Consider the following 17,619-nt stretch of genomic DNA (forward strand, 5'->3'; position numbering starts at 1 on the left):
CCCAAGGCAGCTAGGAGCCATTGAGAGCAAATCTAGAAGGCCATTCTTGCCTTCTGTCGTTTGGCGCACTGGACAGTCCGGTGCACACCGGACACTGTCCGGTGCCCGATTTCCTTCCTTAAATAGCGAAGCCGACTGTTGGCGGCCTTGGAGCCGTTGGCGCACCGGACATGTCCGGTGCACACCGGACAGTCCGGTGCCCCCTTCCGACCGTTGGCTCGGCCACGTGTCGCACGCGGATTTCGCGGCCGACCGTTGGCCCGGCCGAACGATGGCTCACCGGACAGTCCGGTGCACACCGGACAGTCCGATGAATTATAACCGTACGTCGCCGGTGAATTCCCGAGAGCAGCTACTTCACGCAAGCCAGCCTGGCGCACCGGACACTGTCCGGTGCACCACCGGACAGTCCGGTGCTCCCAGACTGGGCAGGTTCTTGGCTGCTCGAGCCAACTCATTTCCGATCCGATTTTTCCTGTTTCTAGCACTTAGACACAATACATTAGTCCATAAAACAATGTACTAAGCCTGAGAAACATACCTTTAACCTTGATTTGTACTTTGTCCATCCATGGGCATAGATTCACATTTAAGCACTTGTGTTGGCACTCAATCACCAAAATACTTAGAAAAGGCCCAAGGGCACATTTCCCTTTCAGATCCCGCGGGAGCTAGCTATGGTCCAAGTCCCTGCGGGGGGGTTAGGACACACAGCTTGAGCAAATCCGCGAGATGCAGGCCAAGGTCGACGAGGAAGCAGGGCGACTTGTGCAGCTCCGGCAGAACATCAAGCAGGAGTGGGCAGGCTGAACACTCGCCGGAGGAGCCCGTCATCGGGCCCAGGATGTCCAGCGCCGCATTATTGACGATGCCAGGGCGGTGCCGCCCCCGGCCTTCAACGGGGCCGGCCAAAACCTAGCTGCAGCGGCGATGCTACTTCGAGCAATGCCAGAGCCATCCACCACTGAAGGGCGACGTATCCAGGACGAGCTCAAGGGCCTCCTGGAAGATGCCGCTGTCCGACAAGCCGAGAGCTCTGCCTTCTGGAGGCAAGGAGACCCCTCGGAGCATCGCGCAACGCCCTCCTGACGCATGCGGGAGACCTCAGTCCACACCGAGCGCACACGGGACGGGACGCCTGCAGCCAGGGATCGCCTCGGTGACGATCAGCACCGCCGCGACCGTCGAGCCCGCCTCGAGGAGAAGGTGTGTCAAGGCTACCACCCTAGGCGCGGGGGACGCTACGATAGTGAGGAAGATCGGAGTCCCTCGCCCGAGCCACCAGGTCCGCGAGTCTTCAGCCGGGCCATACGACGAGCGCCGTTCCCGGCCCGGTTCTGGGCCCCGACTACCATCACCAAGTACTCGGGGGAGACAAGGCCAGAGTTGTGGCTCACAGATTACCGACTGGCATGCTAGTTGGGAGGGACAGACGATGACAACCTCATCATCCGCAACCTCCCCCTTTTCCTCTCCAACGCTGCCCAGGCCTAGCTGGAGCATCTGCCTCTTGCGCAGATCTTCGACTGGGACGACCTGGTCAAGGCTTTCGCGGGAAATTTCCAAGGTACGTACGTGCACCCTGGGAACTCGTGGGATCTCCGAAGTTGCCACCAACAGCCCGGGGAATCCCTGCGAGAGTACATCCGGCGGTTTTCAAAGCAGCGCACCGAGTTGCCCAACATCACCGACTCAGATGTCATCGGGGCTTTCCTCGCCAGCACCACTTGTCGGGACCTGGTGAGCAAACTGGGGCGCAAGACTCCCACCAAGGCGAGCGAATTGATGGACGTAGCCACCAAGTTCGCTTCTGGTCAGGAGGCGGTCGAAGCCATCTTCCGAAAGGACAAGCAGCCTCAGGGAGGGCAGAAGGAAGACGCCCCCGAGGCATCCGTCCAGCGTGGCACAAGGAAGAAGGCCAAGAAAAAGGCATAAGCGAAGCGCAACACCGTCGACGCGGATCTCGTCGTTGCTGTCGAGCACAGGAACCCTCGGAAGCCTCTCAGAGGGGCCAATGCGTTTGACAAGATGCTCAAGGAGTCGTGCCCCTATCACAGGGGTCCCGTCAAGCACACCCTTAAGGAGTGCGACATGCTCCGGTGTTACTTCAACAAGGCTGGACCCTCGGCAGAAGGTGGCAAGGACCCAGGCAACAACAAGAAGGGAGGCGACAAAGAAGAGGAGTTCCCGGAGGTCCATAACCGCTTCATGATCTACGGTGGACAGATGGCGAACGCCTCGGTTCGACACCGCAAGCAGGAGCGTCGGGAGGTCTGCTCGGTGAAGGTAGCGGTGCCGGTCTACCTAAACTGGTCCGACAAGCCCATTACCTTCGACCAAGGCGACCACCCAGACTATGTGCCGAGCCCAGGAAGGTACCCACTCATCGTCGACCCAATCATCGGCAACGTTAGGCTCTCCAAGGTCCTCATGGACGGAGGCAGCAGCCTCAACATCATCTACGCCGAGACCCTAGAGCTCTTGGGGGTTGATCGATCCGAGATCCGGGCTGGTGCAGCACCCTTCCACGGGATTGCACCCGGAAAGCGTATCCTGCTCCTCGGACAGGTTGACTTACCCATCTGCTTCGGAACTCCCTCCAACTTCCGAAAGGAAACCCTCACCTTCGAGGTAGTTGGGTTTCGAGGGACCTATCACGCGGTGCTAGGAAGACCGTGCTACGCCAAGGTCATGGCCATCCCCAACTACACTTACCTCAAGCTCAAGATGCCTAGCCCCAAGGGAGTCATCACCGTCGGACCCACGTACCGCCACGCTTACGAGTGCGACGTGGAATGCGTGGAGTACGCCGAAGCCCTCGCCAAGTCCGAAGCCCTCATCGCTCACCTGGATTGCCTCTCCAAGGAGGCACCCGATGTGAAGCGGCACGCCAACAACTTCGAGCCAGCTGAGGCAGTTAAGTCTGTCTCTCTCGACCCCAGCAACGACGCCAGCAAGAAAGTCAGGATCGGCTCCGAGCTCGACCCCAAATAGGAAACAGTGCTCGTCGACTTTCTCCGCGCAAACGCTGAAGTTTTTGCGTGGAGTCCCTCAGACATGCCGGGCATACCGAGGGATGTCGCCGAGCACTCACTGACATCCGAGCTGGAGCCCGACCCGTGAAGCAGCACCTGCGCCGTTTTGATGAAGAAAAGCGCAGGGCCATAGGCGAGGAGGTCCACAAGCTGATGGCTACAGGGTTGATCAAAGAGGTATTCCATCCCGAATGGTTAGCTAACCCTGTGCTTGTAAAGAAAAAAGGTGGGAAATGGAGGATGTGCGTAGACTACACTGGTTTAAACAAAGCATGTCCAAAGGTTCCCTACCCTCTGCCTCGCATCGATCAAATTGTGGACTCCACTGCTGGGTGCGAAACCCTGTCTTTCCTCGACGCCTATTTAGGCTATCACCAAATCAAGATGAAAGAGTCCGACCAGCTCGCGACTTCTTTTATCACACCTTTTGGCATGTATTGCTACACTACTATGCCATTTGGCTTGAGGAATGCAGGTGCCACCTACCAGAGGTGCATGAACCATGTGTTCGGAGAACACATCGGCAGGACGGTCGAGGGTTACGTTGATGACATCGTTGTCAAAACAAGGAAAGCTTCCGACCTCCTCTCTGACCTTGAGGTAACATTCAGTTGCCTAAAAGCGAAGAGCCTAAAACTCAATCCTGAGAAGTGTGTCTTTGGAGTCCCCCGAGGCATGCTCTTAGGGTTCATCGTCTCTGAACGAGGCATCGAAGCCAACCCGGAGAAAATCGCGGCCATCACCAACATGGGACCCATCAAAGATTTGAAAGGGGTACAAAGGGTCATGGGATGCCTTGTGGCTCTGAGCCGCTTCATCTCACGCCTCGGTGAGAAAGGGTTGCCCTTGTACCGCCTCTTAAGGAAGGCCGAGCGCTTCACTTGGACTCCCGAGGCTGAGGAAGCCCTCGGAAACTTAAAGGCGCTCCTTACTAATGTGCCCATCTTGGTGCCCCCCGCTGTGGAAGAAGCCCTCTTGATTTACGTCACCACAACCACTCAGGTGGTCAGCGCTGCGATCGTAGTCGAGAGACGAGAAGAAGGGCATGCACTGCTCGTCCAGAGGCCAGTCTACTTCATCAGCGAAGTGCTATCCGAGACCAAAGTCCGCTACCCGCAAATCCAGAAGCTGCTGTACGCAGTAATTCTGACACGGCGAAAGTTGCGACACTACTTCGAGTCTCATCCGGTGACTGTGGTGTCATCCTTCCCCTGGGAGAGATCATCCAGTGCCGAGAGGCCTCGGGTAGATAGCAAAATGGGCAGTGGAACTCATGGGTGAAACACTTTCATTCGCCCCTCGGAAGGCCATAAAATCCCAAATCTTGGCTGACTTCTTGGCTGAATGGACTGACACCTAGTTGCCGACAGCCCCAATACAGCCCAAACTTTGGACCATGTACTTCGATGGGTCGCTTATGAAAACAGGAGCAGGTGCTGGCTTGCTCTTCATATCACCCCTCGGGAAACATGTGCGCTACGTACTGCGCCTCCATTTTTCGGCGTCAAACAATGTGGCCGAGTATGAAGCCTTGGTTAATGGACTGCGCATCGCCATCGAGCTAGGGGTTCGGCGCCTCGACGCTCGTGGCGACTCACAGCTCGTCATTGACCAGGTCATGAAGAACTCCCACTGCCGTGACCAAAAAATGGAGGCCTACTGCGACGAAGTTCGGCGCTTGGAAGATAAGTTCTACGGACTGGAGCTCAACCATGTTGCTCGACGGTACAACGAGATCACGGATGAGCTGGCGAAAATAGCCTTGGGGCGAACGACGGTTCCCCCGGACATCTTCTCCAAGGATATATATCAGCCATCCGTCAAAATCGACGACGCGCTCGAACCCGAAGAGGCCTCGGCCCAGCCCGTGGTACCCTCGATCGCTGAGGGTGAGGCCCTGCGTATCGAGGTGGAGCGAAATGGGGTCACACTGGTTCCAAACTGGCAGACCCCATACCTGGAATAACTCCTCTGAGGAGAGCTGCCCCTCGACAAGACCGAAGCTCGGCGATTGGCTCGGCGCGCCAAGTCGTTCGTTTTACTGGGTGATGAAAAGGAGCTGTACCACCGCAGCCCCTCAGTAATTTTCCAACGATGCATATCCATTGCCCAAGGACAAGAGCTGTTACAAGAAATACACTCGGGGGCTTATGGTCACCATGCAGCACCTCGAGCCCTCGTGGGAAACGCTTTCCGACAAGGTTTCTACTGACCCAACTGCGGTGGCCGACGCCACTAGGATTGTACGCTCCTGCCGAGGGTGTCAATTCTACGCAAGACAGACGCACCTGCCCGCTCAGGCCCTTCAGACGATACCTATCACTTGGCCGTTCGCTGTGTGGGGTTTGTACCTCGTCGGTCCCTTGCAGAAAGCACCCAGAGGCTTCACGCACCTGCTGGTCGCCATCGACAAATTCTCCAAGTGGATCAAAGTCCGACCCTTAATCAGCATCAGGTCCGAGCAGGCGGTGGCGTTCTTCACAAATATCATCCATCGCTTTGGGGTCCCAAACTCAATCATCACTGACAATGGCACGCAGTTCACTGGGAAAAGTTCCTGGACTTCTGCGAGGACCACCACATCCGTGTGGACTGGGCCGCCGTAGCTCACCCAATGACAAATGGGCAGGTGGAGCGCGCCAATGGTATGATTTTGTAGGGACTAAAACCGAGGATCTACAACGACCTCAACAAGTTTGGCAAGCGGTGGATAAAAGAACTACCCTCGGTGGTTTGGAGTCTGAGGACGACGCCGAGCCGGGCCACGAGCTTCTCGCCGTTTTTCCTAGTCTATGGGGCCGAGGCCATCTTACCCACGGACTTGGAATACGGTTCCCCGAGGACAAAGGCTTACGGCGACCAAAGCAACCAGACCAGCCGAGAGGATTCATTGGACCAGCTGGAAGAAGCTCGGGACGCGGCCTTACTACACTCCGCGCGGTATCAGCAGTCTCTGCGACGCTACCACGCCCGAAGGGTTCGGCCCCGAGACTTCCAAGTGGGAGACTTGGTACTCCGGCTGCGACAAGACACCCGAGGGCGCCACAAGCTTACTCCTCCCTAGGAAGGGCCATTCATCATCGCCAAGATTTTGAAGCCCGGAACATACAAGCTGGCCAACGATCAAGGCGAGGTCTACAACAACACTTGGAACATCGAACAACTACGTCGCTTTTATCCTTAAAATGTTTCAAGTTGTTCATGTATCTCACTTTCTTTACATGCATAAATAAAGTCTAACCATCAAGGAAGGATCAGCCTTGCCTCGACAAAGCCCGACCCTCCCTCGGGGGCTAGAAGGGGGAACCCCCTCTGCGTCAAAATTTTCCTCGGAAAAGTCTTTTACCAGAACAACTTTTGCGCTTTTCGACTGCGTCGATAACAGAATCCTAAAGACGAGCAAGAGAGACCTTGAGCGGCAAGGCCGACCGAGTCGAGGGACTCCTACGCCTCCGGGATACAGATACCTCACTCATCACCTTCCGCGAAAGGTAGCTCACGCTCGGATAAGCGATTCTGCTACCGAACAAGTCCTAACGCTCGAAAACTTTTCTACCAAAACGACTTTTCGTGCTTTTCGACTATATCGATAACGGAATCCTAAAAACGACGAGAGAACACGTAAGCGGCAAGGCAGACCGAGCCGAGGGACTCCTACGCCTCCGGGATACGGATACCTCACTCATCACCTTCCGCGAAAAGTAACTCACGCTCAGATAAGCGATTCTGCTACCGAACAAGTCCTAACACACAAAACAAGAGGAAAGAAAACACAGCTTTATAATCCAACAATTAAAATGTTTAGGCCTCAGTGGCCTCAAAAAACATACGCATACTTAAAACAAACTTGTCGGTGTTTCGAAACCCGGGGGGTCCCTGGACCGACGAGTAAATCGTCGCCACGTGCCCCAGCCCAGATGGGTCGGCGCGAGGCGGAACGTGAAGGGGGGAGAAGCAGCCGGAGGGAGACAGGCGTGGGAGGTGGAACCCGCGGCCTTCATGTTAGCCCCGCGCCCAGGTCGGGTGCGCTTGCAGTAGGGGGTTACAAGCGTCCACGCGGGAGGGAGCGAGCGGCCTTGCACGAGCGCCGTCCCATCCTTCCCCGCGCGGCCAACCCTCTGTAAGAGGGCCCTGGACCTCCCTTTTATAGGCGTAAGGAGAGGATCCAGGTGTACAATGGGGGTGTAGCAGTGTGCTAGCGTGTCTAGCGGAGGAGAGCTAGCGCCCTAAGTACATGCCATCGTGGCAGCCGGAGAGGTTTTGGCACCCAGTTCGTGTGATGTCGTGGCCGTCGGAGGAGCGCTGGAGCCTGGCAGAAGGACAGCTGTCGGGGCTGTCGAGTCCTTGCTGGCGTCCTCTTGCTTCCGTAACGGGGCTGAGAGCCGCCGTCGTCATAGGGCATGCGGGGCGCCATCATTACTCGTATAGTAGAGCGAGCCCGATGGGACGCTGGTCTTGTTCCCCGTAGCCTGAGTCAGCTCGGGGTAGGGTAATGATGGCGCTTCCTGTTGACGTGGTCGGTCCGTGCCCTAGGTTGGGCAAGGTGGAGGCTCCTGCGAGGTCGAGGTCGAGTCTGTCTTCCAAGGTCGAGGTCGAGTCCGAGCCCCCGGGTCGGACGAGGCGGAGACCGTCCGCTGAGGCCAGGGCTGAGTCCGAGCCCTGGGGTCGGGTGAGGCAGAGTTCGTCGTCCTTCGGGGCTGAGCCCGAGTCCGAGCCCTGGGGTCGGGCGAAGTGGAGTTCGTCGTCTTCCGGGGCTAAGCCCGAGTCCGAGCCCTGGGGTCGGGCGAAGCGGAGTTCGTCGTCTTTCGGGGCTGAGCCCGAGTCCGAGCCCTGGGGTCAGGCGAAGCGGAGTTCATCGTCTTCCGGGGCTGAGCCCGAGTTCGAGGCCTGGGGTTGGGCGAGGCGGAGTTTCCTATGACGCCTGAGGCCGGACTTGGCTGCTGTCAGCCTCACTCTGTCGAGTGGCTCAGCAGTCGGAGCGGCGCAGGCGGCGCTGTCCTCTTGTCAGACCGGTCAGTGGAGCGGCGAAGTGACTGCGGTCACTTCGTCTCTGTCGACTGGAGGGCGTGCGTCAGAATAAAGGTGTCAGGCCACCTTTGCATTAAATGCCCCTGCGATTTGGTCGGTTGGCGTGGCGATTTGGCCAAGGTTGCTTCTTGGTGAAGACTAGGCCTCGGGCGAGCTGAAGGTGTGTCCGTTGCTGGAGGGGATCCTCGGGCGAGACGTAGATCCTCCGGGGTCGGCTGCCCTTGCCCGAGGCTAGGCTCGGGTGAGGCGCGATCGTGTCCCTCGAATGGACCGATCCTTGACTTAATCGCACCCATCAGGCCTTTGCAGCTTTGTGCTGATGGGGGTTACCAGCTGAGATTTAGGAGTGTTGAGGGTACCCCTAATTATGGTCCCCGACAGTAGCCCCCGAGCCTCGAAGGGAGTGTTAATACTCGCTTGGAGGCTTTTGCCACACTTTTTTGCAAGGGGACCAGCCTTTTTTGGTTGCATTTTGTTTCGGTGGGTGCGCGCGAGCGCACCCGCCGGGTGTAGCCCCCGAGGCCTCGGAGGAGTAGTTTGACTCCTTCAAGGTCTTAGTGCGTTTTGCAACACTTCGGCTGGTCTAGTTGTTCCCTCATGCGAGCTGGTCGTAGCCCGGGTGCACGGTCGGGTCCCAAGTTCTCGGGATGGTATGTTGACGCTGTCAACGGGTTGGCCGGAGCCGGGTTTGCGAGAGCAGCCCTCGAGCCTCTGCACAGGGCGAGAGGACGGTCAAGGACAGACTCGACTTTTTTACATACGCCCCTGCGTCGCCTTTCTGCAAGGAGGAGGGGGGAAAGCGCCATGTTGACCTCGGAGGGCACCGAACATGGTGTCTCCGGTGAGCTGCTGGCGAGTAATCCGAGTGGACGCCCGTGCCCCATTTGTTAGGGGTTGGCTAGAGGCCCGGAGGCGCGCTCCAAAAGTACCTGCGGGTGATCTGCCGGACCCGGTCCCCTTTGACGGGGTCCGAGGGCTCGATGCCTCCCTCTGATGGGATTCCGTTAGAAGATCGCTCCCGCTGGTCTCAGAAATGTCCTAGGGTACCTCGGGAGCGTAGCCCGAGCCTTGGTTATGTATCGAACGTACCCAGGGTCATCCCTCGCTCTGTGTCTGAGGCGACTGTGAACCCTTCGAGGGCCAGCCTACGAACCCCTGATCAGTAGTGGGCACGGAGCCCGAGTGGCCTGAGGCGGCCGTTGAACCCTTCCGAGGGGCCGGCCATCGAACCTCTAACCAGTAGTGGGCGTAGAACCCAATCGCTCTGAGGCGGCCGTTGAACCCCTCCGAGGGGGCAGCCTTTGAACCTCTGATCAGTAGGGAGGCTCGGGGCCTGTTTCCTTCACGGAGAAGGATCCTTTTCGGGGTATCCCCCTTTCCCGGTCCCTGTTGTAAGAGAGAGAAAGAGGAAAAGGAAAAGGATACAAAATCGAATGATGTGCCGTACCTTTTTCGAGGCGGTCATTATGGCGAAGGCGAAGCGTCGCTTGCTTCTCCTGCCTGAAATGCCGCCTGTCCCGCCGCGGAGTTAATGCGACGGGGCGAGTGGTTCGCGAGGCAGCCGTTGCGCGTGTGCGAGCCGTTTGTGGAACGGATCACGGGCGCGCCGTCTTCACGCCATGAGAGAGGGTTCTCTCGCTGCCCCTGGATGGGACGTAAGCTTGGCTGACGACGTGACCGCTGCTCCTGCCCGCCTGCCACCGCCATTACTGCCGGCCCATTTGTGGCCGCATTGACCGTCGCGCCTGGCTGGCACTGCTAGGTCACACGCAAGGTTGCCTCGAGTCGCGGTATTGGCTCCGCAGTCGAGGAGGCGCGGTAGTGGCGCGAGGGGCGGTGCAGTTGCTCGCACGTAGCAACCGGCGCGCCGGTTGCATGATGTGTGGGCCTGGGCCTCCATGCTGGGTGCGTTGGAAGTCGAAGGGGCGCGCCCACTTGGCGCGGTTGCATGCTGACTGCATGGCTGTCCACCCTTTCACCCGCTGGTCTGGGCAAAAGTGGAGGAATGCTTGTAACCGCTGGGCAGTTGCATGCCCTGCGCGCGGCGGTTTGGCTCCTTCTGCCCTGGACCAGCTTGCATGACGCGTGGGGCCCAGCCCCCGTGCCGTAGGGGGAGGACCTTGGAGCGTGTTGGAGAAGACTCAGCCCGCGATGGCTGAGGACGCAAGCGGGGAGAGTCGCCTTTGAAAGGAGGGTGACCACCTTGAAAGACGACCATGTCTTTGCGCTCCCTTATGCACCGTGACTTTCCACCTTCCGAGCCCCCAGATGGGGGACGCCCGCAATCCTTCCGTCTTATCGTCGGAGGGACGCAACTTCGAGGAAGTTGGTACCTTTCAGCCATTGTTCGGCTTCAAGGATTTTTATCATGCAGCCCGGCTGCATCCCCTTGCCGGTGGTCACCCAAGACGATGACCACCAGCCTCTGGGTGGGGAGAAGCAAACCGGGCTGCGATCTTGGTTCCGCCCTCAGCTTCAAGGATATTCATCATCCTGGCTGGGGCGGGGGCCGGGCTGAGCCGGAGCTCTTCCCCCCGTGCGGGCCGGCTGGTCACCTCCTCTTCTAGCTTCTGGTGGTGGAAACCATCCTCCGGCCCTGCGGAGGAGGCGTCCTCCAGCCATGCCGGGGAAGGCGAACTGTTGCTGTCCAGCTAGGATGCAACATCCCGTCCTTCTCCTCGCTTTCGTGGCGAGGACGGGAGTGAGGACCTGCCGGTGCGCCTTGCCGACTGTCAGCGTTGGTGGAGAGGCGGACGCCACCGTCCGTGCTGACGTGGTGGCAGCTGGAGGAAGCTTCCCCCCCCCCCCCCCGTTAAGGCCGTCGGCGCCGCCGACGGACCGGCCCCCGGCTCTTTGGCTTTAATGTCTGGTTCGCGTCCCTTGAGTGGGGATGCGAACGAGAGCCTTCCGGTGGTCGCGTCCGTCCTGGGACCATAGCTGCTGCTGTGGGGACGGAACTGGAGTTTCGTTTGCATTGGCACCTTGAGTGCCGGTGTCTTGTTCATTGTGGCTGTCGGGGCCTGAACATGTATGTATTTTCGGCATGGAGCCGTGTTTTTTCTTCATTTCGAGCACTAAGACTCGCCTGTTGGTTATCTGAACCGCTTCACCAAGCGTGAGTCGCCTCGTGCGAAGGTGATGAGTGAGGTATCCGTATCCCGGAGGCGTAGGAGTCCCTCGGCTCGGTCGGCCTTGCTGTCCGAGGCTTCTCTTGCTTAGTTAAAGGAACCCCTCGGCCGCCCTTCGATGAGCCGAAGCCGGAGGTAGCGGTGTTAGCACGGATAGAGGCAGAGTTGGCTCGAAAAGAGGATTTGGTCGGCCGGAGCCTGGCCGGGTCGTCCACTGGCGGAACCGACGCCGGAGTTGAGCTGCCGAGGCCTCAAGCCGGGCTGATGTCTTCGGGGGACAGCTGGCTGAGGCCTCGGGGTGGCCGGCCGAGCCGTCTGCTCGAGCCGGATTCCTGGAGAAGACCCTGGCGGCGATGGCCCGGGTGTGGTGCTGATGTCGTCCTTCAGAGTGGGGATCCTCCGACCGCATCGCCGTCCGAGGCTAGGTCAGACCCCGTCGAAGGTGTAGTTGACGCTGAGGGTGCTGCTGCCCCCTTCAACTGTCGACGTCCGAGCCTGCAGGATCGGGTTGTCTTGTAGTGTGTGTATGTTTTCTGCGGCCGCCGAGGCCCAAACACACCATCGTCGTGTTGTAAAGCTGCGTTTCTTTTCCTCTTGTTTGAGCATCCGGACTTATTTGTCGGTAACAGAATTGTTTGTGCGGGCGAGAGTTGCTTTTCACGGAAGGTGATGAGTGAGGTATCCGTATCCCGGAGGCATAGGAATCCCTCGGCTCGGTCGGCCTTGCCGCTTACGCGCACTCTTACTCGTCCATAGGGTTCTGTCACCGACGCAGTCGAGAAGGCCCGAAAAACTGTTCCGGCAGAGGAGCTTTCGAGCGTGAAGACTTGTTCGGTCCGCGGAATCACTTATCCGAGTGCGAGTTACTTATCGCAGAAGGTGATGAGTGAGGTATCCGTATCCCGGAGGCGTAGGAGTCCCTTGGCTCGGTCAGCCTTGGCTGCTTACGTGTACTCCGTCGTTTTCAGGATCCACTTTCGAAGTAGTCGAAAAGCACGAAAGGCATTCTGGCAGAAAAGATTTTTTTCTTTTTTCGAGGAAAATTTCGACGCAGAGGGGGTTCCCCCCTTCTAGCCCCCGAGGAAGGGTCGGGCTTTGCTGAGGCAAGGCTGACCCTTCCTTGACGACCAGATTTTGTGTGTGAACGGGGTTTACGAATAACTTGGAAGCATCTTAAGGGTAGAAGCAACGTAGCTGTTGGATGTTCCAAGCGTTGCTGTAGACCTCGCCTTGACTGTTGGCCAGCTTGTATGATCCGGGCTTCAGAACCTTGGCGACGACGAAAGGCCCTTCCCAGGGAGGCATGAGTTTGTGCCGCCCTCGAGCATCTTGTCGCAGCCGAAGCACCAGGTCGCCCACCTAGAGGTCTCGGGACCGAACCCCTCGGGCGTGGTAGCGTCGCAGGGACTGCTGGTACCGCGCCGAGTGTAGTAAGGCCATGTCCCGAGCCTCTTCCAGCTGGTCCAGTGAGTCTTCTCGATTAGCTTGATTGCTTTGGTCGGCGTAGGCCCCCGTCCTCGGGGAACCGTATTCTAAGTCTGTGGGCAAGATGGCCTCGGCCCCATAGACTAGAAAGAACGGTGTGAAGCCCGTGGCCTGGCTCGGCGTTGTCCTCAGACTCCAAACCACTGAGGGGAGTTCCTTCATCCACCGCTTGCCGAACTCGTTGAGGTCGTTGTAGATCCACGACTTGAGTCCTTGCAGAATCATGCCGTTGGCACGTTCTACCTGCCCATTCGTCATGGGGTGAGCCACGGCGGCCCAGTCCACCCGGATGTGGTGATCCTCGCAGAAGTCCAGGAACTTTCTGCCGGTGAACTGGGTGCCATTGTCGGTGATGATGGAGTTCGGGACCCCAAAGCGATGGATGATGTTGGTGAAGAACGCCACCGTCTGTTCGGACCTGATGCTGTTTAGGGGTTGGACCTCTATCCACTTGGAGAATTTGTCGATGGCGACCAGCAGGTGCGTGTAGCCCCCGGGTGCCTTCTGCAAGGGGCCGACTAGGTCCAGACCCCACACAGCAAACGGCCAGGTGATGGGTATGGTCTGTAGAGCCTGAGCGGGCAGGTGGGTCTGCCTTGCGTAGAACTGACACCCTTCGCAGGTGCGGACAATTCTAGTGGCGTTGGCCACCGCCGTCGGCCAGTAGAAACCTTGTCGGAAGGCGTTTCCAACAAGGGTTCGAGGTGCTGCGTGATGGCCGCAAGCCCCCGAGTGTATCTCTTGTAAGAGCTCCTGACCTTCGGCGATGGAAATGCATCGCTGGAGGATGCCCGAGGGGCTGCGGTGGTAGAGCTCCTTCCCATCTCCCAGCAAGACAAAAGACTTGGCGCGCCGCGCCAACCGCCGAGCTTCGGCTTGGTCGACGGGTAGCTCTCCTCGGTGGAGATATTGCAGGTACGGGGTCTGCCAGTTTTGATTAGGCATGACCTCGCTCTGCTCCCCCTCGATGCGCAGTGCCTCACCCTCGGGGGCCGAGGGTGCCTCGGGCCGAGCCGAGGGTGCCTCGAACCGTGCCGAGGGTACCTCGGACTGAGCCGAGGGTGCCTCGGGCTGGGCCGAGGCCTTCTCGGGCTCGGGCGTGTCGTCGGTCTTGACGGAGGGTTGATGCAGGTCTCGGGAGAATACGTCCGGGGGAACTGTTGTTCGCCTCGAGGCTATTTTAGCCAGCTCGTCCGCAGTCTCGTTGTAGCGTCGGGCGATGTGGTTGAGCTCAAGCCCGTAGAACTTGTCTTCCAGGCGCCGAACCTCATCGCAGTAGGCTTCCATCTTCGGGTCGCGGCAGTGGGAGTTCTTCATGACTTGGTCGATGACGAGCTGCGAGTCACCGCGAGCGTCGAGGCGTCGAACCCCTAGCTCGATGGCGATTCGCAACCCGTTGACCAGAGCCTCGTACTCAGCCACGTTGTTGGACGCCGGGAAGTGGAGGCGTAGCACGTAGCGTAGGTGCTTCCCGAGGGGCGAGATGAAGAGCAGGCCCGCGCAGGCCCCCGTCTTCATCAGCGACCCGTCGAAAAACATGGTCCAGAGCTCCGGTTGGATCGGAGCTGTTGGGAGCTGGGTGTCGACCCATTCAGCCACGAAGTCCGCTAAGACCTGGGACTTGATGGCCTTCCGTGGGGCGAACGAGATTGTCTCGCCCATGATTTCCACCGCCCACTTTGCAATTCTACCCGAGGCCTCTCGGGACTGGATGATCTCCCCCAGGGGGAAGGATGACACCACAGTTACGTGATGAGACTCGAAGTAGTGTTGCAACTTCCGCCGCGTCAGGATCACCGCGTACAGCAGCTTCTGGATTTGTGGGTAGCGGATTTTGGTCTCGGACAGTACCTCACTGATGAAGTAGACTGGCCTCTGGACGGGCAATGCATGCCCCTCTTCTCGTCTCTCAACCACAATCGCGGCGCTAACCACCTGAGTGGTAGCGGCGACGTAGATCAAGAGGGCTTCTCCGGCAGCGGGGGGCACCAAGATGGGCGCGTTCGTGAGGAGCGCCTTCAGGTTCCCGAGGGCTTCCTCGGCCTCAGGGGTCCAAGCGAAGCACTCGGCCTTCTTTAAGAGTCGGTACAGAGGCAGGCTGTGACGAAACCTCCCAAGTCATTAGGCCCACCTACAGTTGTCCTTGTCCAACAGACATCAGACAACCCTGTAGATGTTCCTGAATCACTTGACAAGTTCAGTATCTTTGTCCTTACCTTTCCAGGAACGTTTTACCCGTCTGACAGACAATATGTTCATCGGAGATGCGGAAATGCAGAAGTGATTACATAAACTTACATTTATTGAAAAGTAAGAGTAAGTCGTTTAATACAGACCAGAGTGTAAGCGAGTGCGGAAAAGTATTATTACAATACATGGGAGGTAAAAGCTCCTCCCATTAAGTTCTTTACATAAAAGTTTTTAAGGAGGACCCCGTCCTCCGGCAGCTTCATTCTTGATTATCTTCACTTTTCACCACCTTGGTACAAAAACAACAAAAGTTTGTTGTCTCCTCACCTAAAAACAACGCGGAAATAAACCTTGAGTATGGAATTACTCAGCAAGTCTTACCCGACTAAGGAAAAGACTCTCAAGGGTATGCTGGTTAAAGGAAGTCAAGGGAAGGCTTCTTCAATAATCAAAGACTCTGTTTTGCAGAAATGCTTACTACAGTGGATCCTTAAAAATCCAGTTTTATTGGTCAAGTTAAGTAAACTTACTTATCTCTAGAGTTCTCTCTAACCTAGTTCAAACACTTATCCTGAACTAGCCAAGTTCTTAATTCATCCTTCATCTTTACTGGATTGCTACGTGTAGGGCAGTGACCAAGTCTTCATAACCGCGAAGGTACGGCGATCCGAATCGATTATACTCAGCTGAGGATCTCCGATCACACGACATATGTAGCACTTAACCCTTGCATATGTCAACCCACCACCGAGTTTCTTAAGACCAGATCAGGTTCACGCAAACTGAGAGCACAGATACACCACCGTCCAGCCTCTTGCCATGGAGGGTACACGCTACTCTCGCCACCACTCCACGCCCATTTCGTGTTATCTTATTCTGGCCTTAGTCTGCCCGAGGCAAGGCTTACCCATGACGAGGCATGTGACAAGTTAAAGGGTCCTCAATCATCAAGCCTACATCGACAAGGTCCTTAATCGACTCAGACGGAGACACTACACCGAGACTCTCTTTCTCGTGCAAGTCACCCGCCCGGTGTCAGCTTAATTATTTCACCCCAAAGGTTGGTACCTGGCAGAGGTACATCTTTTCCGATGTTGAATCCATCAAGGCCTTTGACAGATTCACCATCAAGTTTTATTTTGAAAACAACCCTCCCACTTTGCCAAACATCTTTTGTAAAACAAATCCTTTTGCTTTTCTAGAGCAATACTAAGCATAGTAAAACCTTTTTATAAAAACAGGGTTTCAAGGAAGGTAATCAAATCCAAGGAAATTAATGCAGGAATTGTTTAGCAATCAACACCTATCACCTAGTGCAACAAGCAAGTGAGAAAGATTTTAAAACACAAGGGGGGTGGCAAATGCACCAGGGCTTGCCTTTGTTTATGGGTGAGTCAGGCTCAGATCCACAAATATCGAAGTAGAAACAGTTCTCAGCCTGTGTTTCCAAAGGTGGTGGTACTTGCTCTTCAGTGGCTTCCACTTCTTCTTCGTGTTCTAATCATAACCATACATATGTATATAAGAATAAATGCCATGTAATGCTCATGAGGGTGCAAAGATAATATAAACTTATTATCTAAGTCTTGAATACAACTTTCCTTCACGGAACTCCGAGAACTTAGGGTTTCCGGAGTCAGTAAAGGAGTTCATAGGGCAGGGGGGGTGTTTTGGGGTTTGGTGATCAAACAAGGTCCAAATCAACCCAAATTCTACCCAAGGCTTCTAAATAATATGAGGAACTCATATAAAAAGTTTGAGCATTTTTGGGATTATCATTTATCTTCTAAAAATCCAAAACTACTATCTTAAACTATTTTAAATACCTTAAAATTCCTAATTTAACCCAAAAATCATGAAACTATTTTTATTAAATTCTAGGGAAAATAAGAAGGCTAAGAAAATTAGTTTCACGATTTTACCATTTTTCTACATTTTTCTACATATTTCTAAAGTTTTTCTGAAAAAGAAAAAGGAAAATACTCAATAGTATTGGGCTCAAACTGGCCCGAGCGGCCCAACCTCGCGCAGAAGCGCGCCCACGCCCGCGCGCTCTGGCAACTTTGCATAGAGGCCCACGTTGAATGAATAATTCCTTAAGCGTCCTTAGCTACTGTTTACCTTCTCTCTGACATTTACAAAAGGGTCCCTGGGGTTTTGTTTCTTCTCCAAGGAGCTCCCCGACCACGGCGCGCTCATTGTTCACCCCTGCCGTGGTTCATACCGGCCATGGCCGGCGATGATTACTCAAGCTGACTATCAGGGAGGCTTTACCGACCTAAGAGGGCCTCGGAACACACACCAATTGGACTCGAACACCCCGAGAACGGCCAGTCCACGTGCACGGCGGAAACCGAGCACGGGAGTACATGTTCCCGCCAAACCATGGTCGATCAGAACAAACAGACGCCACTGTGAGCTTCGCTAGTATGCAAGGGCACTAGAACAACACAAGGATTGGACAGTGACTTACCAGAGTAAGCTGGCCACGAGCGGGCTGTTTGGGTGGCGCGGCGGACTGATTTGGGGGAAAATGGCAATTCTCCGGCCAGGGCGGCTAATCGAGGTCAGGAAGGGTGGTTACAGCTTCGCAATTTGGAGACACAGGTCAGGGCTTGGTTGATTTGAGAAAGGGGGGGCGAGGTCGGGGTGAATTTATAGCCGCGGAGAGTCACTATCGCGGTCACGGTGATAACCATTGCCGGCCCGAGCTGGCGATCAGCGATGGCACCGAACACGGCATTCCCCTAGAG

This window comes from Zea mays, chromosome 8, assembly GCF_902167145.1.
Source record: "Zea mays cultivar B73 chromosome 8, Zm-B73-REFERENCE-NAM-5.0, whole genome shotgun sequence".
In the NCBI taxonomy this organism is placed as follows: domain Eukaryota; kingdom Viridiplantae; phylum Streptophyta; class Magnoliopsida; order Poales; family Poaceae; genus Zea; species Zea mays.